This window comes from Pelecanus crispus, chromosome 5 (genome assembly GCF_030463565.1).
Source record: "Pelecanus crispus isolate bPelCri1 chromosome 5, bPelCri1.pri, whole genome shotgun sequence".
Classification (NCBI taxonomy): domain Eukaryota; kingdom Metazoa; phylum Chordata; class Aves; order Pelecaniformes; family Pelecanidae; genus Pelecanus; species Pelecanus crispus.
The window spans coordinates 84,240,393-84,265,628 of NC_134647.1; positions in this window are offsets into that span (position 1 = coordinate 84,240,393).

The following is a 25,236-nucleotide window of genomic DNA, read 5'->3' on the forward strand; positions in this document are numbered from 1 at the left end:
AGAGAGGAAAAGTAAAGTCATGAGGGCATGATTTTGTTTGGAAGAGGTCACGTAAGATTAGCACCCTGGGTTGCCCAAAGCTAAAATTTAACCATCATAACTGTGAGCATCAGATTTGAAAAGGATGAATGGGTGAGAGCTCAGGAAGGGGCTTCTTTCATTTTCTCTGCTTTTGGGAAGAGAGATACATGAGAAGAATACAAATCCACTGATTCATACCTATCTATTAGTCATACATCTGTTGTGCTGGTTGCTTATTCTGTAGACATTCTCTGCTGTATAAATAAGGTGCACTGCCTCAGGGCTTAATATAATATGTCTTTATACCTCTGTTTTCTAGTTTTCTTTCTAACCCCTGATCATTCTGCACTTTCCTTCACATATTTTGTAATTCAGCTGAAGAATTTTGTAACACAAAAAGTTTGAGCCATTCTCTAGTACTTCCCCATTAAGAATTGCTGGATTATTAACCAGTGGATGGTCATTCATTTCCTAAAGAAAAATATCTGTTTCTTCTATTATTTTTTAGAGTAAAAAATATTTTCACTGAATGTGACAATAGAAGAAATACAGAGATACTACTATCTTTTTAAAAAATATATATTAAAAGGACAGATGTTTATTTCCAAAACTACTTCACAAAAGGGTCATTTGAAATTTCTCAATGTACATATTCTGGGTTGGTTTTCTTAAAAAAAAGGTGAAGGGGGAAGAAAAAAGAAAAAAAGTAGTCTTGCACCTTGACTAACATGAAGCAGTATGTTTTTAAAAAACAAATTTTAACTTTTTTATCCCCTTTGAAAACCAGCTTAAGGTAAAGTATTAGCTTAGCTACAGTTTTTGATGTTAAAAAAAAAAAAAAAACCCACAAAACCAGTTTGAATTAGACTAAAAGATATTCCATGTTATAAATTTGAGTAAGCTTCAAATAAAATATTGGGGAGGGGCATATCAGACAAAATTCAAACTTCCTTGCCAGGGATTTCTAATCTCTCTGCATATATTATTTAAGGCTTTGCAAAAGACTAGTCTGCAGCGCTGAATAATTATTTTGCATGTACTAGTTCAAATATTCCATCTTCCATTCGCTTGTTTTCTTTTCTGATTTACTAGCAGTTATTTTTTAGCAAAAAGGAAAATTATGTCCATTTATTTGACCTGAAGAGCAGAAGTTACCATAACATTGGTATTTTTACCCCAATATCTGTTCATACTGTGTGAATGCAGAAGAAATCTGACAACTTACATAGCCAAACTTGCAGTCAAAACCTCATTAGTGATATGTGATTTGACAAGGAAGAGGTTTAACAGTGTTAAGTGATTGTTTCTGCATTAACCTTTACATTTCAAGTCAAGGGTACAACAACGTTAGCTGATGTGTTTCTGAACTGATCAGTTCTGATCGGCGCAGAAATGGAACGCTAGTGTACTTTACCTCATGCCGACACTGAGGTTTCCTAACTCCAGTATGCTCTATTCTTTTAACCTTGACATGAAAATAGGTTAAAAAGAAGAGTTAACACGATTAATTTGCTTCTGGAAATTATAGCATTTTTTCCCAGTAAAAACATGGGGGACAGGCATTGCTTTTTTTCTCAAATTTTAATGAAACTTCAAAATAGCCCTTGTATAAATATTGCCACATTGATGTTTCTCCAAAGCAAACCAGACTAAATTCAGAAGTGGTTATTTAAGGGAGATATTCCCTAGCTTCATTTGGTGGTCTAAGTACAACTCAACAAGCATTCTTTAGGATTTAGCTCAGTGAACGTTCACCCATGCAAGAACTTCCCGATGACCGGGCAGATCAGTTCCGTGTGGCAGGTTTATGAAGCACAGCTTTTATAACCATCCTGACAATAGTATCATCACGCTTTTGGTTCTACCTAGTTAAAAGGAAAAATGAATGCAGTACTAATCTGTGATTCTATAAATCCTCTCTCCTATGTGTACTGCACAGCTGTAGTCTCCTGGAGCTGGAGGCAAGAGTGATCTAAACATGGGTGGTATTCAACACAGACCCCTACAGTGACTGATTTCAGATGGAGTAGATCTGAAACCAATGAAGCTTCCAATATTATCCCTTAGAGAGGGGGATGTCACAGATTTGGCCAGACCATTACTGCATCAGCAGCATTCAAGTCAATTGGAGTTTTTTCACTCACTTCAGTAGGCGCTGGATTAATTATATAGACAGACACTGAGTGGAAGCCAAAATCTTAGACTTAAAGAAAGCATCCTCTCTCTTCATCTGGTCACTTTTTCCTTTGACCCTTTGCCAGGCACCAAGCTGCTGTTTCCAGATTCTTTTTATGAAAAAAGACACACCTCTGTTGTGTTTGATGGGCTGCTTTGATGTGTTTAATTATTGCTACAGAAATTGCCTATGCATTCATCCATCATGTCTCAGTCTGGTTATGTCCATTGTACTTAAACCTTCTCATCTTTTACTGCAGTTCCCATTCTTGAGGGACAAGGGAAAGTGTCATTTTTAGTTTAGTTTTCCTGGGTTTTGTTTTTGGTTTTTTTTTTCCACAAATAAATTCCTCTCCCTCATGGCAAGAGCACCTGGTCTTTGGGTCTAGCCTAAGGAACATTCTTTGATATATTAATTGTCTTGGCTAGAGGTATTCAACTCCCTGCCTGTTTTGCATCCTGAATTTAAAGAGAAAAGGTTTGCCTATTCTTTTAATTCTCTTAGCATTAATTCAAGTCTGTGTCAAACATGAATCATTGACAGATTAAGGTAAATCTGTCACAGTGAGATTACCATGAGCATAATAACTTGCTCAGCATGTGCCATTTTCCTTTGCTGTGGGCTCAGATAAAAGTATAGGAATCATAAAGATAGGTTTGGCTTGATACAAGGTACAGGGCCTCTTTTATCTATCTAATGCAAACTAATGGGGAAAAGTCTGAAATAATATTTAATGTTTACTATAATTCATTTAAATTCTATTTAAAAATCCTATGTCTTTGCCAAGGTTAGAGAAGTTTAGTCTGAGAAGGTTGTAGGGTACAGTGGAGGAAGGCTTAAGGAGGGTTTCTGTAGTACTATTGATACTGAACTGAAATGCACCAATCCAATGTGAACTGGGATATCTCCCAGGAAATATTTTAGCCTAATGAAAGCGAGTAGCAATATTTTATATTTATCTGATAGAATATAGGCATAAAATTTGAACAAAACAAAAATGCGACTGGTATTAAGCAATATTTAACCAGGCATTAAATAGTAAGGAAATTCTAAGTTTGAGTCTTTCAGCAGAAAAGTTATGAAATAAATATTGAACCAAGAACAGAGAACAATGATGAAATACCTCACGATAATTTTTATTTAATAAATATCAAGGTTTCCTTTTAAATCTTTTCAAACAATATGATCTCTTCTTTATGCAGGTTTTGCAGGGTTTTTTAAATACTTCTTGGTGAGATTGTTGAAATCAGCAGAAATACTCCCAATAATTACAATGAGTTTGGAATTAATGTGATCAGCTGGGATTTAAAAGTAGTCAAACTAATCCAGAAAGTTCTGAAGTTGGCACTCTAGTGCACTGGAACAGCCACATCTTCTGTGTCCCATTAAACATCTATGCTCAAGCTGTTTGCCTCTGACAAAAATCACTTCCATTTAAAGGAATTATTAATATGGTTAGAGCAAGAAACCTCGTAGACAAACAGTAATCTTCATTATCAGCCGATCATATTTCATACTGCTAGCAACATGTCAGGTCATTTTGACACTAACTGTAAACCACTAGCCCAAGGATAATAGCTATTAATGCTGGAGCTACGAGTCAGGATGAAGAGGCTTTTGGTGTCACTCATTTGCATCTGCAATTCACTCTGTGGTGCCTTCTTTCCACAGAGAAAACGTTATTGGATGCATTTGACCTTCCTCCGTTCCTAATGCACAGAAAAGAAATCAGAGAGACATTATAATTCAATCTGACTCTAATCCATACACAATGAGGAGAAAAAATCCATTATAATTACAACCTATGCAAGTTAGTTTTCACTGCTCTGAATTTGCAGGGTATAATATGATAAAAAACAATTCCTATCATCGTCAAACCATGCACTGGTAAGAAATGTGCCATTAGACAGAGGATTACCCGTGACTCTGAACTTTGTCGTTGGCATGATTAAGTTTCCTTGTAGTTTAATATGTTAGCAAAGAGGCCTACACCTTTGAAAGTAAGCATATCGGAACACAAAAGCACACCGAGAGCTAAGATGAAAGCTTGCATGTGGCAAAACATTTCATGGAAAGGAGACACTGCGTAATCCCATACTGCGAGATTTGGCAGGTTGGTGTGAGGAATTTGAAAATATCCCCAGGCCATCTATGGAAAACAACGGAAAAGTATGACTGTAAGAATTCATTCTATATCTTCCCATTTTGGATCCGATTCTCCCTCAGTATAACAACTTCTATGGCTCTGTAACATCTACACTGCCTACATGAGAGGCATTAGGGAGTTTTTGGTCATTACATGATGTTGTTCCATAGTGCAGAGAAGTTACTAACGAAAAATGACCGGTCATGTTCCAATCCTTGTGCTTCACTTTTATCCTTTAAAGGTTTTCTTAATTGGCTTCAGTACAGGACAAGATGGGTCTTAGGAAAGAACGACCTCATGTCACAAGAGACTGTGACTGCTCATTAACTGCTTAGGTCGTTAAGGAGGGTTCCCTATGCTGCCAAAAGAGAAATCTACATAGACTAACCTGTTTTTTTCAGCTAAGTATAGGAAAGATGAAATTCAATTTAACAACCAATTCTGAAAAATTACTTTCTTTTAAAAATTTATTTTCCCCTATTTTATTTGTACTTAGGAATGGAGAACACTTCTACTTTAAGTTTATTAGAAAAAGTATAGAAAAGGCAGTTATTTTTCACAGCTTCCTAATGTGTATGGGATGATAATATATTGTACTACTGATACCACTTATGACCAAGGGGATTGAAAGAACTACTAAGATCACCAAAAGATAAACCATAATCATTGCCTATAAATAAAGGCATTTTCCGTCATGCCCTTAGAGACTATTCTAGTTTTGTGCAGTTTTTTCTTTTCATTCTCTCACATGTTTGTAATTTTTTACTTATCTAAGTATATATAAATTTTCAAAGATGTCAGGTCTCAGCATGGTATCTTTCAAAATACAGAAGTTTTGTGGAAAGTATCAGGCAGGGAGCAAAGGTCCTATTTTTTTCTGCTCAAGCTCAGTGTCAGACCTCTCGCTGACTTCAAATGATCAAGCTCCATTTCCTTACTTGTTAGTCAATCTGAGTGGAAGATTGATCCAAGCAGTAAAGGTGTTAGCACCATATGGTTCCCTGAATAATACAGCACATTCACTTTAAAGTTTCTTATTTTAAGCAACACATTTAGACCCAAATTCTTAAACAAACATGAGTAGGTTGTGCTTATCCTACCATTGTGTCCGTTTTCTTACTTATTCTTCCACTAGGTTCTTTGTAAAGAAAGTTTCTGCAAGACTTATTTCTCTAGACAAAAATCTGAACCAATTAAACCCCACATTTTCAGGACTTGGGATTCTGAATTTGTGAGAATGAGTTTTGATGAAAAAAGAATATGCTGAATTACGTTCACAGTGACCTCTATGCTTAATCAAAATATTTTTGCTTCTAAATGCCAAATACTGATAATATTCACTACTGCACTTTATTTTATGGCCCAGTCCATTCCATATTAATATAAAATTCAGTTCTCAAAGTATTGTACAATCTGAACAAAGGATATACAATGGAAGATGAGAGCATTACCAAGCTCAGTAGTTTTTCTTGCACAATATTTGATTAAATAAAATTTTCTGTGATCATTTTGATTGTTTTTAATCACTTAATACACTCTGAATTGCTCCCTTGTTCCAACACTGATATATCTAGAAACTTTCAGAGAGTAAAAACAACATACTACATAAATCAAACAGCGATGTTTGCAAACTAGATTTGTCTTAATGTTTCTCTTCCCCCAAGTTTGAAGAAAGGTTGGACCTTCATGAGGCAATTGCCCTAAAAGAGAACATGTTTCAATAAAGCAGCAGGGAAAGAGTAGACATCCTTTAGGATATCACCATTTGATCAAATCTATAATTTGGTGACCCAGATATGGCTCTATATAAATGTGAAGGTCTGTCACCTAGTTGGACCAGAGCTGTACCATCCATAGTGAATGTTGTCACAGCCAAAGAAATTCAAAAAAGCCAGGAATTTGCACATTAATCTGGTCTTATTTTACAGTACTGTGAAAAGAGTAAGTCACACAAAGGAACATTCTTCTAGCCAAATAAAAATCAGTGCTGCTTGAAAACATAGAAGACACAGAAGGTCAAAGAATGGTGACAGAGCATATATATATTTGCTACACAATTCTCTGTTTGCTTAGTCTTATTTAAGATCAATATTGAATACTACCGTTAAATAACTTTGAAATATTGTAGGTGACAACAAATATAGAAGCATTATCATATGGCCCAATAATATTTATCATAATTTTAACTATTCAGGTAGCTCATTTACAGTCTGGATGTAGTCAAAACACAATCTTCACCCAAGGTGAGCATAAGAGCCCTGGCGCTTTGTTCATTCACAAGAACGAAGCCTTATTCCTGGATGATTGCTTCATCTACCATAATAAATTATATAAATAAACTATAAACAAATTGCTTCATCTACCATAATAAACATACAAGCTGGGTCGTATAGCATGCGAAGGTGACTGGTTAGTGAAGAGAAACCAGACCGCACTGCTTCCTTAGCTGGAGGAAGAGCACTGCAAGCCTGGCTGACAGCAACCCCACACCAACAAGGACAATTTCTTTCGTAGTGAAAAGTTTTCAAGGAAAGTAGAGGATAACAAATTCATAGGAATTAATAATTTAAAAGCTAGGATGCTGTGAATTCTCTTTTTCAGCTGATGAATGTTACAGCTTTCTGTATATTCAGGACAATTCTTTTTAAATTCAGATTACACTTTTCACTAGGGTCCAGATTCTGAAGTGCTTATTCAGAAACTGGTTTAGGTAAAAGTCCTACTGAAGCTGCTGGGAAGTTTATTTCAATTGAGACTGCATAAATATTGAGTGTGGATTTCTGGATTTCACTCTCTAGAGAAATAGACGGTGTAAACTAGAAAGAATGATTGGAGGGTCTAGTAAGTAACCAGGTTCTTTTAAGTAATTAATATTATTCTTACAAAAACACTTATCATTGTGCTTCCTATGACAATTATTGTCAGGGAAATGCAAAAGAGAATACCTTTTTAATTTCTATATACCTTGAAATTGAAATCTTACCTCATAAGACTGTCTTGCTGTGGTACCACTATCTACCCATCCTATAGTCTTATTACATTTGTGGGTAATCCAACTTAGTATTCCTATACTTCTGTAATTCACATCTAATCATTGATTGACTAGAGTATATGCATGGATGGTGATCTGTTCGGTATTAGTTCAGCAGAAAAAGTCTACAAGCGATGACTCTGTAATCCCATTTACTCCTTTGTGATAAAGCACAAGGAAATCAAAATGCCCTTAATTTCCCATCAGCCTGCACCCAGCAAGAGTGCAGGAGCAGGCGTGGACTGTGAGGCATTACTGCAGCCATCCCCTCCCCAGGTCACTAGAAGGCACCAAGAGATTTAGGTTCTCTTCCCAGCTCTGCCAGAGATTCTTGTGTGACTTTGGGCAAGTCACACAGGGCTCGTTCCTGCTTGCTGGCAGAATATAACTTTGCCACATACCTCCAGATGTCCCCTATCTATAAAGCACAGAAAAACAACGCTAGGTACCACAGACCAGGGTTGTGAGTCTTCACCTACTTGATCTTTGTAAAACCTCTTCAAGTTTTTGCTTATTCTTTCAAGGGAGATTATAGAAATACATATGATGGAGTCGTGGGTTAGTATGAATTAATATTCACATTAATGTCTTTCAAAAATACTAATATGACCTCCTGGTACTCTGACATATCCCATCCTAACTGTAAAAGTGTTAAAAAAAAGTCCAAGTTACGCAGAAGTTATTCACATGGATAGCAACTGCAACCACAATGTCTTTAGTAGGGTTATTAGTATGACCCAAGGCTAGAAAATAACATTCTGACCCTCTTCAGGTACTAGTACCCAGTGAGGTATGTTATGATATATTCACATAAAGCATAGCAGCTCGGCAATCTGTTAGGCAGTAGATGGGAGGATGGTTGCTCCGGATATACGAGAGTATTAAACTCAGGGACATATGCTGCCCCAGGCTTCAGTATAACATGGCAAAGTCAACACTTTATGGAATGAGACCTTGAATGTGAAGAATTCTCCTTAATGTTCAAAATTCTCATCACAAAATTTTTCTCTGTTCCTTTTTTTTCATTATAAATTACCATCTTGTCTCTATAGAAATTTTTAAAATGCTTCTGCAGACATAGAAAATTGAAATTAACATAAAGGAAAACAAGCTTCTCTTTATTTCCACAACAGAATGCTGACATTCTTTTCAAATTAACTTGAATTTCCTATTTGCTTATCAGCTATGGAAATATTGCTGAAATTTATAAACTGGCTTCATATTAAACCAGTTCAACACTTTAAATTCAATCATGGAGTTATATGCTCTATCTCTGTATTAGCTATATAAAAATTAAGAGGAATTCCTCTTTTCATCTGCTCCCCTAATTATAGCTTTAGGATTCCCACAACTAGTTCTTCCCAATGAAGAACTGTAACTTCAAGGAAAATCATTTGGTGGGAACCATGTGATATCACAGATAGCGAATTTCCTTTGCTTTCCTTGGGTCTCCTTAAATCCCTTCTCCCTGTGGAAGGATTTGCCCCAAGAGGAGGGCAGGGGAAAAGCACAAACAAGAAGCTCAAAGCTCTGCCTGGAACCTCTTACTTCACTGATGGTCATCTTCCCACCTCCTCCATTACACTGTAAGCAATCTATACACTCTCTATTCTGGTTTCTATCTACCCTATCCACGGCAGAGAAGCAGCATTCTACCCACCTCAAAGTGGATTTTTATTCTCACAGGGACCTGGCACTGCTGTTGGCCTAGCCACGTCTGATGGAAGCTGGGTTTGAATTAAGCAACAATGCTTACCATAAGCAAAACTTAACTGCCTCTTACACATGCTCATTTATTAAACATTAAATCAAGGAACATTTTCCAAAGTCATTGAAGGGTTTTGCTCGTTCCCCTCCTCCCCCATATGGTTTGTCTTGAAATTTAGTCAAAATGTAAATAAATGTCAGCATAGGGCCAGAGATGTAAACATTCATAGGGCAACTATCATTGTGTCTTCTCTCAGCAGTTGCTCAACTGTCCGCCTGAGCAGAAAAACAGAGCCCTAAAGAGCTTGGTGTGATTGCTCAAAAAGTTGTGAAACTTGTCAGACAGCATTACATCATTAGAAAAAGAATGAGCAAGCAGTCAATGCAATCTTAGAGGGCAAAACCCATCATTCCCAGATCTTTGTCGTAAGAGTGGACCTCTTTTCTTTTATCCTGAAGATTTGGGAATATAAACAAGCACAGATTTTGAATAGTATCTCAATGACACAGGTAAATCTGGGACCAGATATCAAAAAGCGGATTGCTTTGTGTAAATCTTTAAATTAGTCTTTTTTCCTCACATCCAAATATTATAAAGTTTTCAAAGTCTTTTATTAACATGTAACATGACTTGCTGGCATACTACCACATGTCATATTTTAAAGATTATTTCATAGTCGTAACAAATGTAAAGTTGTTTGCTTTCTTTCTGGAAGGGACGAGCTTGAGAAAAACTCTCTGCTGTAAGTACAATAGTTATATTTTTTTCTGTAGCTTTCATTGATCCAGGGGTATGAGTAAAAGAAAGTGATTTTAAAAAGACAGAGTGACAAAATATATGTTTGCTTTTCTTAATTTGTCAATAAATCAGAAAAGTAATTCCAATAATTTTCATTAACAAGAAGCGCGTACTTTCCAGCAGCAAAGTACTTTTACAATTTAGGTTGCTCAGCTCTGCCAAGTACATATTTTTCAGACCTGTATATTCATTCACAGATATGCTTACCAAAGCAATATTGCGCTTACCTGTGCACGCACATTTGAGACCAAAGCCACTATAACTATCTTTTATTTAAGAGTACTTTGTTGGGGAACAGAACTGAGAAAAATTTTCTCAGGTCTTTATAAAGTGTTTATGTGGTAAAATAATGGCCAAATCATTTCCATCCAGCTGCCAATATGACTCTTTAAAACTTATTCTAAAAATATTATTATGCAAGTAACTGCTTAGCAAAAAATTCTCCCCAGTGTTGAGATCATCTCGGCATAGGAAGTGGGAGAGCCATCACAAACGCATTGAGAGTTACATCAGCTGTGGTCTGTAAGGAGCTGGGTACAGGCTGGAGAGCACCACAACACTTGTCCAACCATTCCTTCTCTGCTCCTCCCCAGCTCACCATGCTCCAGGCTACCGTAGCATTGGGTATTACTTTTGTGACACAAAAGAAGAAAAGATACTGTTATCAGCATCTATAAATGAAGAAATACTAGCGGATTTTATTGCTGAGCTAAACATTTTGAAGTAGTAGTATTTTACAAGATGTTAAAATATTGCTCACATAAAATGGAACAAAGACAGCAAAAAACTCTAACAAGCATTTGTTGTTTGGACATTCTTCTTCATTTTTCAACAATACTCTGGTTCACCTTATCTTGAAAACATTGTAAATATTTGAAGGAAAGTTAGCATGCAGAAACACAACACAGAGATGTTTGGTTCTAAACTAAATGGTACTTCCCTAAAATCATACAGTGTTGAAATATTTAAACTCCAACTCCTCTTGAAGCAAGTATACTCTTTTGATCTAGTGTCCTGATTTGGGCTGGGATAGAGCTAATTTTCTTCCCAGCAGCAGGCACAGCGCTGTGGTTTGGATTTAGGATGAGAAGAATGCTGATCACACGCTGATGGTTTAGTTGTTGCTCAGTGCTGCTTATGCCAGGCAAGGACTTTTCAGCTTCCCATGCTCTGCCGGGGGCACAAGGAGCTGGGAGGGGGCACAGCCAGGAGAGTTGATCCCAACTGCCCCAAGGGCCATTCCATACCATATGGCGTCATGGGCAGTATGGGAACTGGGGGGGTTGGCCGGGGAGCAGCAATCGCTGCTGGGAACTGGCTGGGCATCGGTCGGCGGGTGGTGAGCAATTGCATTGGGCATCACTTGCTTTGGATATTATTATTACTATTATATTGCTATTATTATTATTTTACTTTATTTTATTTCAATGATTAAACTGTTCTTATCTCAGCCCAGGAGTGTTTCTCACTCTTACTCCTCCAATTCTCTCCCCCATCCCATCGGGGTAGGGGGAGCGAGCGAGCAGCTGCGTGGTGCTGAGCTGCTGCCTGGGGCTGAGCCACGACATCTAGTTTAACAGTAACTCCATTAGGCCTTTTTCTGGTTCATTAAGCAGCAAAAGACTAATCACAGGCTCTCTAACATTTCAACCAAAGCTACCCAAAATATGAGGGCTGCTTCAAAACCAGAACATAAACCCATTGAATCAGAAATGTCCTTCGGGTTACTGGCACTAGCCTCCCCTACGCATCCTTCAATTACTCACATCAGCATCTTTGCTCATTTTAACTGTGTGAAAGCTAAAGGACCAGACAGCTTGTGACAGGACCCCAGCTTGGCCCAAGGTTTCGCTTAGACATGCCTGGACTTTCTGCCTTTACAGCAGATGACCAAAAAGCTTCTAAATGCAGAATATTCAGAATATATTTTAAAATACATTTTTAGATAGAGAAAAGCCGAAGTGGCTGGACTGGACTGAGTAGAGGAAGGGCAAAGCGACCAGGGACCAAGCAGAAGGGGTCTGTGAGCAGCTCCGTCTGCCAGGGTTTCACGGCTCTGGGCTGGTTCCAGGCGCTCTCCCCGATCCCAGCAGACTGCACGGACCCTCAGTGCCTCCTCGCAGGACCTGCAGGTTCCCAGCTCCTTGCTGCCACCTCCCTGCTGATAATTGTGGGCTGAGAGTTTGCCCCGGCCAAGGCCATCCCTCAGCCACCCGCGTCTCCTGAAACAAAGGCAACAGCCAGGAGGAACATGCATAACGCGTGATGTGCCTTTGCCTGTTGATGTGGCACCCAAGAAGAGAAGCATCGGCTGCAAGGACTGCTCAGCTCCTCTTCCCAGCTCATGCCACTGGCCCCGGCCTATGTGTTTCTGGCTGCTGAATTTGGTAGCGCTCCAGGCTCAGCCTGAGGTGGCCACCTGGGCTCGGGCAGGGAGGCGGTGGACACCCCAGTGCCGCCTTTGGCCAAGTCCCATGGCCTTTTGGCAGCCAGCCCTGCGAGGCGTGCAGGTGAGCCCCGGCGCTGCAGGATGGGTGAAGAGCGTGAGCAAGGCAGCAGGAGCACCCAAACCGCGGGGTGCACCGGGGCAGGGGGTGCTGCAGCACCAGCAGGCTCCCTGTGCACGGACAGCAGGTCCACCAGCACGGGGCACCTCGCTGAGATGCACTCACAGGCAGCTTAAAAACCAAACCAAAAAGGCAGTTTAACACAGCCATGGATACTGGGTGGTTTCCTGCTGTAGCGTACGTGGGGAGGCTCCGGGCCCCTCTCACCAAGCTGCTGCCACTCAGAGCCCGAGGAAGAAGCTGGGGAGGTGAACCAGGGTACCTGGGCTGGAGCCAGGGCGATCATCGGGGCTCCCCTGGCACCAGGTCCTCCAAGAGAGGGAAGCGCTCAGCAGCGCTGATCTAAAGCTGACCCACCTGAACCGTATTAAAAGAGGCAGTCCCAAAATTTACTGCAGAATCAAAGCGATACTAAAATCTTTCATAGGAATATACTTTTTTTCCCCTTATAGCTTTCAGTTTACAGTGCATCCACATATGCTTTCCAGAAAAAGACGAATCTTTTTATCCTTCGAATAAATCTAGTCGTTGCCATCTAATTGCAATACTAAATTTCAAATTACTTTTTATATTATGTGTCTGTAATGTAACTATGCTGAAGATTTCAGACCAGACCAAACTTGACAGGTGGATGATTTTTTTGTGCTGTATATTTTCAAACGTTAATAGTATCATTTGCATGCTAAAGAAATGAAATTTTGATTTTACAGAGGCCACTAAGGATTAATTTAATGATTTGGATAGAGTTTAGGCTGTTTCCCAGGGGCACTGAAGGTTAGAAGGTACATCTTGCTAAATATTTAAAATCCTCAACCTTTTTGCTGTAGAGCCAACTGATTTGAAGTCCACCATTCTGTTACTTATATAGCAAAGTTTTAACTTGCTTAAAATTTATACTTCTGATCTATAAATCCTGAGGTGTTGTACATGACTGACTTTTTACATAGTGATTTATAATAACATTTTAAACCTTCACTTGATGCATTTTCAACATCCTTATCAAATTCCCTGAGACTTTCTGTTCCCGTCAAGAAGAGAGACAAGACTTCTCTCTCCAATAGTTCAAGATGCAGCCCCAGTCATAACCAAATGTAGCTGTTGAATAACTCATTCCAGCAGCTCACAGAAAAAAAAAAAAAAATGGGTAGCTTCTTATTGGTAAACACGCATTCTTGGAGCTTCTGTATACATTGATTAGCCGACATTTGGTATCCCCCTCACACACTTGTCAAAACACAAAGCCAGTCCATATGCATGAAGTTTTTGGCAGCAGAGCACACTTTGTAGAGCATCAGGTTTCTTTTTCTATCAGATGAATTCTCCTTTCACTATAAATGATACATTACAGAAATCTGACAAAAATACAACTAAACTGAGTCATCTTTGTAAACATCTTCATAGGACGTTTTTAGATTAGTTTATAATGAATGTGTAAGTAAGTTATATGTACAAGCAAGAAATTATCTTCTTGAATACGTGCAATGGTCTCATAAAACAAGTAGCAAGAATATTTGGTCATTCAGGAAAAACATTGAAAGGACAACAGGCCAAGGAGAAAAGCTGCCTGCTACAGCTGATTTGCACCACAGGAAGACATTACCATGTAATGCCTAGTATTGATGGTGCGTAGACCTGGTGCTTGCTCTGCAAGTCTTTTCAAACGGTATCTTTCTTGGCCCTTAATGTCTCGGACACAGCCAGGTTTTCAGACTTTGAGGTTTCATGATTTTGAGCCTTTCATGACTTCTTATTTTAGGGGCTTTTTTTGATAATAAAGCTAAAAAGTCTACAACTGAGTCTACTATGCTTTCATCTTTGTGCAGAGTTTCAAGATAATTCTCTTCTGACAACCTGTAGCTCTGTGAAGTTTTTGGGAGTTACACCTATTGAATTCAGTGGGTCAGCACTGCAGGGCGCCACGCGGAGTAGGGTACGGATGAGCTCTTTGTAGAGGAAGGTGCCGCTTCAGCAGTGTCACCACAAACAGAATCTGGCCCTGAGAACATATCCTAGGTGATTTAAAACATACAAAGATATCCCCTGCAAGAGTTCCAAAATCAAGAAAATCTGGCACAGTGCAAAGGTAAGACTTTGCTCTTTTTGAGATGCTTTAGAAAATCCAGCTGGGTGTATACCTACCTTGCCTAAAAATAGTTCTCTGGTCTTACCACCCCCAAAGCAGCATAAAAATATACTGTCATATGGAACTGAAGTACGAGTAGGTGAGATTGTGTATGTTATTATGAATATTCTATGTGTAATATTATATATTTAATATACAATAATAACAACAACATAATTCTAGTGTGCTGATCTTAAACATTGATTGAAACTAACGCAGTATTTGAAATACAGACATTGTTATTGATTCTGCGGCACCACAAGTCCGTGTCAGTTCCCAAATACTGATTTCCACACATTTCTGCTCCCAGCAGCAGCCAAAGACAAAGGTGAGGAACCAGCCTTCTATGGCTGAACCACATGGCGAGCAATGCCTTTGGCATAAGCTTAACAGGAACAATCATGAAGCTTGTGAATCATCTTCAAAATCTGTCAGAAATTAAGATGATTGAACTTTAATATTTTCATTCTTACTAAGACTTCGATTTTTCTTCTGGATATATATTCTGGGAGTGACTTTTACACAAAAAGGTTTTGATGATGGAGTTTGTAATATCAAGGAAATTCAGGACATAATCACAGTAATTAATTAGTAGAAATTAATTTTAAATAGTTTAAGGTTCTTTGGTAAAGACATCCTGCTGTTATATTATACGCTTCCTCCTTCTAATGCAATAGATTTTAATTCTCTTTGTCTTGCCATTAAAATTCATATTTCTAGAATTATTTAAAAAAAAAAAAAACACAAGATTCTTTTTCTTTAAAAGGAAAAAACGCACACAACTGCTCTGATTGCCAGAATTTGAGTCAGCTACAATATGCTGTATGTTTTACCTTGATAAAGTCCGTGAGCCAGGAACTGCAACAAACAGAATCACAAGTTGAGTCATGAGAGAGAACTGAAGTGGTTTAAGAATCTTTTACTTTCCAAAAAAATTAAGCCTGCTTCTAATTTCCTGACTAAAGTCCTTGTGATTTGTAGATGGATGGCAGAGCTGGCTTGTAAAGCCAGGGTGATTTGTGGATGGATGACAGATCTGGCTTGATATTAAATACATCAGGGAGGAAATCAGGTTAGAAAAATCAATGGCTGCTTATGGATACTAAAGTCAAAATAAAACTTTGGTGGAATAGAGACATGAGGCAAGCTTCCAAAACTGCCCTATTAAGAACTTTGGGACCTAGAGTTGCCTTTACTTAAACAGCCAGAGAAATATGCCTGCTCCTGTCTTTGGCAGAGACAACAGCAATGTCCACTGGTCATTTAAATTAATCCCAACTGTGCAACTCCTTTAAAGTATAAATTCACTTTAAAGAATAAACAAACATAAACAAACTAGATCTGATTGTCTCTCTACTTATAGCAATGGAGACTAGGAGCAGTTTTGATAAATGCAGGTAGATGATAGGAGATGAAAGACTGACGCAGCCAAACTTACTATCTGATCAGTAACACTGGAAAAAAATATGAAAAAACAGAACCCTAAAAGACCCGCCGAACCACCTCACGTGCACAAAAGCAAAGTATTATTGCATTGTGTTGAGACTGCCAGAAATACCTCTGCAAACCTAGAAATGTATTCGTAACAGTTGCTCTAATCTGAATTTAGTTATCAGTACTTTGCTTTTTACAGTGCTGTCTGTGGCCAGCAACTGGTAGAGCTGCACTCACCTGATCCAAAACGGCACAGAGTAAACCAGAGTTTGCACTCGCTGAGCTACAGCTGTGACTGGCTCCAGGAGAGCACAGGGCTGGTGGGGAGCGGCTGAGGGAGCTGGGGGTGTTCAGCCTGGAGAAGAGGAGGCTGAGGGGAGACCTGATCGCTCTGCAGCTCCTGACAGGAGGGGGCAGGGAGGGGGTGTTGGGCTCTGCTCCCATGGAGTTAGCGATAGGACGAGAGGAAATGGGCTCAAGCTGCGCCAGGGGAGGTTTAGGTTGGATATTAGGAAAAATTTCTTCACGGAAAGGGTGGTCAAGCATTGGAACAGGCTGCCCAGAGAGGTGGGGGAGTCCCCATCCCTGGAAGCGTTCAAAAAACGGGCAGAGGTGGCACTTGGGGACATGGTTCAGTCTGGTCTACCCTTGATTGGCTTAGTGTGGGCTTGGTAGTGTAGGTGAATGGTTGGACTGGATGATCTTAAAGGGCTTTTCCAACCTAAACCATTCTAGGATTCTATTCTATGGTAGGTCCCAGCTTTATTCCAAATTGTTGTTGCCTGCTTTAGAAAATGAAGCAAAATCATCCTAATTGCTGGTGAAGAATACCTGAGATATGAGGGTGTGGATAAGCCTCCAGCAGCAAACTAGACTCAGGATTAGTGGGGAAAACCCTCCCCTTCCTCTCCAAGTGTTTTCCACAGAAACTGAAGCTTTTCTAGCTTTTAAACTCTGTATCTCTGAAGATGTATTCCCTCCTCCTAATCTTACAGTTCACTCTGCCTAACAGAGAGAACCCTAGATTTAATCAACTTGTGATCACTTCCAGTATTTAAAGAACATAAAAGGAATCAAGAAACCAACTCTCAATTCTGTGTTACTCAACTTCTCTGAATGCAGAAGCACATTGCAGAAATTGTACGCTCCATGACGAGGATTCAGAATTGCTGGGAGCTCAGCCGCACATGACAACTCATAACAATAATGTTAGCAACTGAGAATGGAAAGTGTAATCTGTCATATTTGAAATATTGTGTCTATATTCAGCATTTTCATTTCAGTTCAGTTGCAAAACAATGTTCTGCAAATTTGTTTTTAAATGACTGTATACTGTGGATATTTCTGTTAAAATATGCTCAAAACTGTATCATTTCTGATGAATGCATTTTGCCTCCATGAGAACATAAAAGCATGCATGTTGTGACTGAATAAAAACACTAAACAATATTTAGCAAATTCAAATTAAATGTTGATTTGAAAAGCACGGGGGAATAAAATGTCATCAAGGTCAAGACCTGCTGCTTTTATGAAATAATCCTTCGATAAAAATGTGGATTTACTGTTCTGCAAGACATAGATTTCATCAGTGCCTGTATACCAGAAAACAGCTGCACATTTAACATCACTTGTTTGTATAAAAAGATTTTGTCAAGCTTTTGAATTCATTTGACAGACTTATTGTCCAATGATGTATTCTTCAACTGAAATTGGTTAGCAAATATATCAGATTCATATAATCATTTAATCGGCTCAAATGATCAGTCTTTTCTACAGCCTTCTATCAGAACACTCAACAAAAAAACCTGTTGCTAAGCTAGAATTGGACCAGAGATGGGAGAATATAAGTGACTTTTAGAAACTCCAAATCTTAAAAAACCTAAGTAGATATATATAAATTCCAGACACTTAAGCTGCACAACGGTTAATATCCCAAATGGGATGCTGCAAGTTCTGCTTATCCTGCTCCTGAATCTACATATAAAGGAAGTATAGAAACACTGTAAAGTAAATTCAAAGTTTCTGCTTCCAAGATTCCTTGTGTAAAGAAAAGTGGTCATTATAGGGAAGCTGACTCTTGGGTCAAATGTGAAGGAAAAAAATTTATGAGGTTCCATTTCCATCACTAACAGCTACAGCACTGACTCAGTAAAATCAGACTACCGGGTAACTTAGCACCTAACAGACTGGAACACCGAGAAACAATGAAACAGGATAGCTTGGGCCTTGCAAAACCTCTTCATTTTGATTTTTTGTGCTTTCTTTTAAAGAACCATAAAAACATAAAGGAACATTTTAAACCAGATGCCTGGAAGACATCTCAAGCAGTCTTCTACTGCACTGCTGGGCCCCACCATCAGTCCTGACAGGTTTCTGTCCAGAAACTCTCCATCACTGAAATTCCACAACCTCCAAAGGCAATCATTGCCCATGTCAGAGCTGCCCAGTTTTGACACTAACAGGATTCATCCCCATGCCTAATGTCAGTCTGTCTTGCTACAATGCAAGATGATTCTTTCCTGTCCCATTCACTGTGGACATGGAGAACACATTGTCCCCTTCCACTTTGCAGCAGCATTTTTTATCTTTGAGGATATGTCCCTCTTCAGTCTTCCCTTCCCCAATTCATTTCATTTTTCTTTGTAAACCTTGTATTTCTAGATAGCAAACAGTTCTCTCTTCTATTCTGTAGTATCTCCCTTTTTGTCTCTACCTTGAATCGCAGTGTGCAAACAAGCACACTGCAGCTGAGGCTTGCTTAGTAAACTCAGAAAGATTACCTTATACATCTGGCAGGGTGCATTTCTGCTTATACCAATTTCATAGCCTTATCTGGATCGTGTTTCCCTACACTGCTTATGACAATTCTTTCCAGCCACAGCAACAGTAGCAAGTTTGCCTTTTTAGACAAACTAAAGCCATCTTCAGCTCATGATCCACTGGAAGCCCCTCATCGCTTCCTGCAGAATTTCTTGGTAGCCAGTTGTTCCTGCTCCTGCTTTCAGTCCCACAGAGCATAACCATCAGACTTCATCCACCTTCTTCACCATATTTGTCCAATTTTTCAAGATAATTTTTCGATTCTATTTCCATCCTCTGGCACATCCAAATTCTCTCCCAGATGTGCTCCAGATTTAAAAAGCTGGCACACCATTCTGTTCTCTAGCTCATTCATGAAGAACTAAATAAATGCACACAGAAAAAAAATCAGACCCAAGATAAATAACTGAACAGCCCCATTCAACATTGTCTTCCATTTTGACTCTGGACCACCAAGTGACTCTCTGGATATGGGTTTCCAACCAGTTGTGCACCTGTCTGTAGTAACTTCGTCTACATTGTGCTTCCCTAGATTTTCCTGAAATCATTTTCCTTAAAAGATCTGCTACATCATTGTAACTGCTTTTCCAATTGGACCAGCCTCTCAGAAGAAGTCATTTAGGAGTTCTCTGTGGCAGCTGAAAACTCTCTTTGCAAAATATCTTGGTTCCTTTAGTGCACATTTTGGAGTTTTTTGTTTACTTGGGAGGATGAGGTTGTTTCTGCTCTGAAAGGTAAGAACCTTTCCAGAGATCATGGACTCTATCATTACTTGGCTGTCCTCATTCAAACTACCTCCAACTTTAATATTAAATCATCCAGAACTTATCTAGCAGGTACAATCAAGTCTACAAAAGTATCTCTCTCTAAATCCTTCTTCTCTCCAATGAAGTAAAAGAAGAGACACCATCTGACTTAGAGAATCGCACTGGTTCACACGCCCACAACACTCTTCCCAGCTCAGTCAGTTAAACCTCCCCCTTATCACACCGTCATGTGCCTTGGGTTATTCCGGCCCCTGCTCACCAGAACACTCACCCTGACCTTCCTGCTTTGGCAGTTCACAGTGAAGCACCACCCCAACAGTGCTGACACTGCTCTTCTCTTTAGCTGTCACCCAAAGATCACTTTCACAGTTTTTTTTGTCCTCCTTGATCTCTGCCTTAGAACAGATATAAGCATATTTGAGACATCTTTCTTTTCAGGCCTTTTTTTTATTTTTTCTTTTGAGGTTTGTCTTTGTTGAATAAGCTCCTCATGTATTAGTATACCTGTCGCATAAATTATTCCATGAACCTAAATATTCTCTACTTTCTATAGGTCTGACAAAGACATCAAAGATGATCTGAAGACTGACCTGCTATCATTCTCTGTCTCTTCTTTGAGCTTGTCATAAAAAAATATAAAACTTATAATTTTTAGTCCTGGTCCAGGGGCAATCCCACTTACTTGCAGATTCTTATCATCCTCCCCCCACAGATCCTAGTTTAAAGCCCTGCGCTGAGGGGAGAAAGCTCATGAACATTGGTGTAATTTCCAAACTGAACCAAGGGATGGTGCCCCAGCAGAAGAGCAAAAAAAAATAAAGATTTAAGATGAAGCACTATCACTTCACCTGATTATTCGCCATCTGCTACTTCTTTCAGCTTTATCACACCTGACATATGAATGAAAGAAAAAATGCAGTAACAGAAATGAGAGAAAATTAGAAGGAACTTAGTGGTCACAACCCCCTCGTCTCACATGTGTTATAGGATTCCATTAAAAGTTACACCAGCATGATATCATTTGCATCACTTCTGCATGTAGTTAATCACTGTAGGAATATGAGGTTTATAGTACTTAGTTTCAAATTCATGAAATTCCTTTCTTGTTAAAAACAGGGGAAGAAAAAGAAGTTTTATATTCAGGAAATATTTTGCAAAATGCCTGTATATTTACTAGATACTGGTCTATTGACTAAAAAAATTAGGTGTTCCTATATAAGGTATATGAAAAGATTTATTGACACTAAGTAGTTAGGACAAAAATATTGATTCTGTACACCTCAAGCAAGTTTAACCTCCTACTACATCATACTTCCACAATGCCTGGGAAGGCCTATGTCATAATCTCTGTGCCCAAATTCTTCTCCCATTACTTTTGTTGGGCTTTTTTAAGGAAAGATCATAATGGAATAATTAAATTATTGGTTGAAACAACACTTTCACCTAGTTCAGAGACTCCACAGGTGGAGCCAAGATTGAAGTCAGACTTTTAATAGAAACTTATGGACAGAAAACCCCATTTTAAAAGATTGCAACCAGAAACTCCTCTTCTTTTCAGAAATTGTGAAGTTCAAGACAAGAGTACCACCCCCACACATATTTCCAGATCTCAAAAGCATCAAAATAAGCTTATGCATCAGCCTTCAAATCTTGCAACAGAAAAACTTTAAAGTAAAATCCTTGTCTTTCATTGACGTGAATCAAAGAACATTTTGAAGAGACACAACTTATTTAAATTTAGCTTCTGCCATACAAAATTCTCTACTATATTTCCAAGTCCATTAATGCTGTAGGAGAGAATCCACAGTATATGCAAAAATATAGCAAAACAAACAGCATTTAAAATGAAGGTGCAGATGCAAAAAAGAACAGTAATTTTGTAGTAAAATAACCCTAAAAGTCTGCACGCAGGCAGGGCAAATGTAAAAGCAGGCAGAACTTTCTCTGTACTTCTATTTCCATTCAAGTCAGAGATTTTTTTTATAGAATCAGCATTACCTTATATATTGCTTTTTCCTCACATAGGAAACCAGCCTGGGGCTGACAGAGGCATTTCTTATGCATGAGGTTGAAGAGCGAAGGCACCAGCCCCGCCATGAAGCCCCCTGGACAGGCGCTCGCTGGCCCGGCTGCCGGAGCGGGCTGGCCGCAGTGCCTGCCGGGGCCCCTGAAAGCCCAGCCACAGCTCAGGGCCCTCATCCTCACATCAGGGTCTCTGTGCTGTGAAAAAATCAACTTGAGAAGTTTTAAAATTCTATTTCTTATGGAATTATAATTGCATGGCAACCAGGAGAGAATACGACCACCACCATCCTTTTATGTGATTTTTTAGGTAATCATAATAAAAACAAGCAAACGTGTCCTTTAACAAACAAACAAAACAACCCTTGCTGCAGTGACCGCTCCACAACTACAGAGCGCAAAGAGTCCACATTAGTTTTCTGCTCCTTGTCCTTCTTTGATTAAAAGCTACAACCATTAAATCTGATGAGGAAAATCAGAGTAAACCAACACTGCTTACTTAAGCCAATTAAGCCAACCTAATTTTTACCAGCTGAGGATAGAGCCTCAATGATTTTTGTTCCTTTAAATTATCAGAGAAGTAACTCACTTATATCCACATATTTGTCACCCGCTTCATCTGTATTCCATGACCTCAGGCTGGTTTATGAAATCCATTGTTTTTATATTGTTCTGGTACCATCACTAACGATGAAAAGTGTGATCACTGTTTCCCTGTCTGCTTAAAAGCCCATTTAGACAGGTAGTCCTCCTGAGCAGAAAAATCATTTATCTGGTAAATCTATTAATTTCTTTTCATCTTGCTCTACCTGTGAAAGACGCTGTGTGAATCATATGTACAAACAGAGATAATTTTTCAGCACCATCACAGCTGGTATTGTGCTACTTTAACCACACCACTCGTGGGGTAAGGTTGTTTCCCAGCGTGCCATTAGGAAACAAAGTAAGATTATCTTACTGAAATAAGTTTCTGTTAAAAAGAAAACATTTTGTATTTCAGTGATCTGAAGAAGATGGCAGTTTGTGAATACTACAGCCTGCTGTCACTTGCTCTATCCCTTCTTCAAAACCGTAATTACTGCCTACCAAAATAGAAATTTGCAGAAGCCTAGGATCTCACCAATATCTTCATTGGAAGTATTTTACACAGCACTTTGCAGTGCTTTGCATTTGATGTTTTCCAAGTCAGGTGTTTGTGTCAGTAGTTTTGCCTTTTAATTACTCATCATTTCCCTTACTTGGGTAGGTCACAAGGGGCTAGGGGCTTTTTCTGACCCTATCACAGGGCCAGATAAAGATCCTGAAACTGATGCAGGATGATGTCTACAAGAAACCTTGGGACTTCATAACAAGAAGTGGATTTCTCCAGTTTAGAGGTACACAGCAGCATCTAGAAGAATAGAAGAAAACAGGGAATCTGTCGTTCTTTTGAAGTTTCACAGACAACCTACTTCCTTGATTTCCTATACTACAACACAGCAGGGTGACTTGTCTTCCTGTCACCAGCCTGGTCCTCTATTTCACCTCTTCCATCTTAAAGAACACAGCATGTCCCTAATGCTTCCAACGGTAGCTCCGGTGTCCACAACACAGGGTCAGTCATCTTTTGGTACATGATGCACTCTGGCCCAAGCCCCACGAGTCGCAAGAAAAGGGCACTGCAAAGGAAGGAGGTGAGGGCTCTCCTCAAAGACAGGGAGAACTGAGGAGTCGACATGCAGAGTCACACCACAGCTGAGAAAAGAAACACCCGAAAGCTCTGCAAATCACTAAACGGAGGAACCTAGGAAAATAAATTGAAGTGGTGCTTAAACAAAAGGTGGCATTCGGGAGGAATTTTGTGCTGGTTCTTAGGTACAAGATATCCATTCCTTGTGGCCAACAACACATCTGTGGTGAACTATTAGATGGGGCTAATTACACCTTTCCTCTCTGAATTTGTCACTTTTTCCCTTACTTCATTTCCCTCTTTCTGCTTTGATTTCTTTGCCTTTAATTCCTATGCATCTCCAGCTAATATTGCCCAGTCTCTCATTTCTGCAACATTCAGTATTTCATAACTCTGAGCAAAGTTTTAAATGCTAGAATCTGGTGATTTTGTGAGAAGGTCAATTTTAGTTTGCAGGAGAAAGGAAAAATCCTCATAACTACAGAGAGAAGCTGAAAATACATCCCCTAAAAGGCTCAAAAACTCCATTAGAAAGAACAGGAAGCTTCTTAAACATCCTATAAATTATGGGCTCCATTTTGAGGTCCTCACTCATTTTTGAATGTTTGGCAGTGGCTACATTTTCCCTGCACAGTTTTCTGCTTCATTTCTAGCTCACCCAGCTGCATTCTAAAAACCAGATTAAAAGCGGAAAAAAGACAAGTTGTTTGCAGTTTCTTTCCTGCCCTACCCTCTCCTCTACTATTCAGGTTTGACTGCTACAAACATGAGCTCGTGATACTTTTGCACACTCTCCCTGGCACTATGAAAATAACGTGTTGTAATGTCAGTCAGAAATAATTGTTGCTTCGGTCAGAAACAAAGAAGACCCAGTCACGCCCCTATTTCCTTCCAAAAGGGGGTCGGGGGAAGGACCTTGCAATCATAATAAATGCTGTGATGTTTCTGTGAGGAGAGCACGTACTCGCAGGGATGTTCATGTCACCGGAGAGTAGAGGGTAACTCCTGCCCGGCTGCCTCCGTCAGCTTTCCTTTCATGACCTTTGCAGAACGCATGTTCCCCAGGGTTACAGCAACTAAGTTTTGCTGGCTGAAACTATGGAACTTTTTTTGTATTCCCCTAGATACAAGGATAAACCAATGATACTGCTTGTTAAAGCCACTGGAATCCTGTCTTTGGGTGAGAAATGTTAATTCTTCTCAAAAATATACTTTATATGTAGCTGAATTTTCACAGCAGAGTTCGTTAATGAGGATGGGGTTTTTTTAAGCAGTTACTGTCAATTGTGAAGTTTCTGAAATTACAGTTGACAATAATTTTGCATTTTTATTCCTAACATTTTATATTGGCTGTATGCTGTTTTGGCAGTCATAAAGCATGGGTTCAGGTTTCCTAATCTCTTTGTAATCACCGACTGTTAAAGTCGTGATAGTTGTATTCAAAACAAGTCTATTCATACGTGCGCCGAATGCACAATTCTGCAAATTCTCTCCTTCGATACATTTGGGGAGAGGGGTGCTGGCCCACCTTCGGGCAGACTAACTGCTGCTTCCAGAAGAGACACGCTCAGTTTTGCAGAAATGTCGTCACGTCTGTAGTGATTCAGAGGGTCAGACCTGTAATGTCGTCCCGCACCCCGGTACATCACGGCACTAATGGGTTCCACATAATAATTGCTGAGTCTTCAGGCTAAAAACTACTTATCGCTTTTCTTTCAGCTCATTCCCTTCTTATGCCTGGATCCGCTTTTGTGCAGAACAGAATCATTTGTGTTTGGAGCTCATTCCCCTTTGTTTTATTACCTACCTCGACAGCACCTGGGTCATTCTTGGTGCCATACAAACAGGAGATAATAGTGCATCAGATTCATTTCCTTTGGTGGAAGGCATGATTCATCCCCCTCATCCCAGATGCAATGATGTGTCCCTGAACAGATGAAATCTTGCGGTTTTGG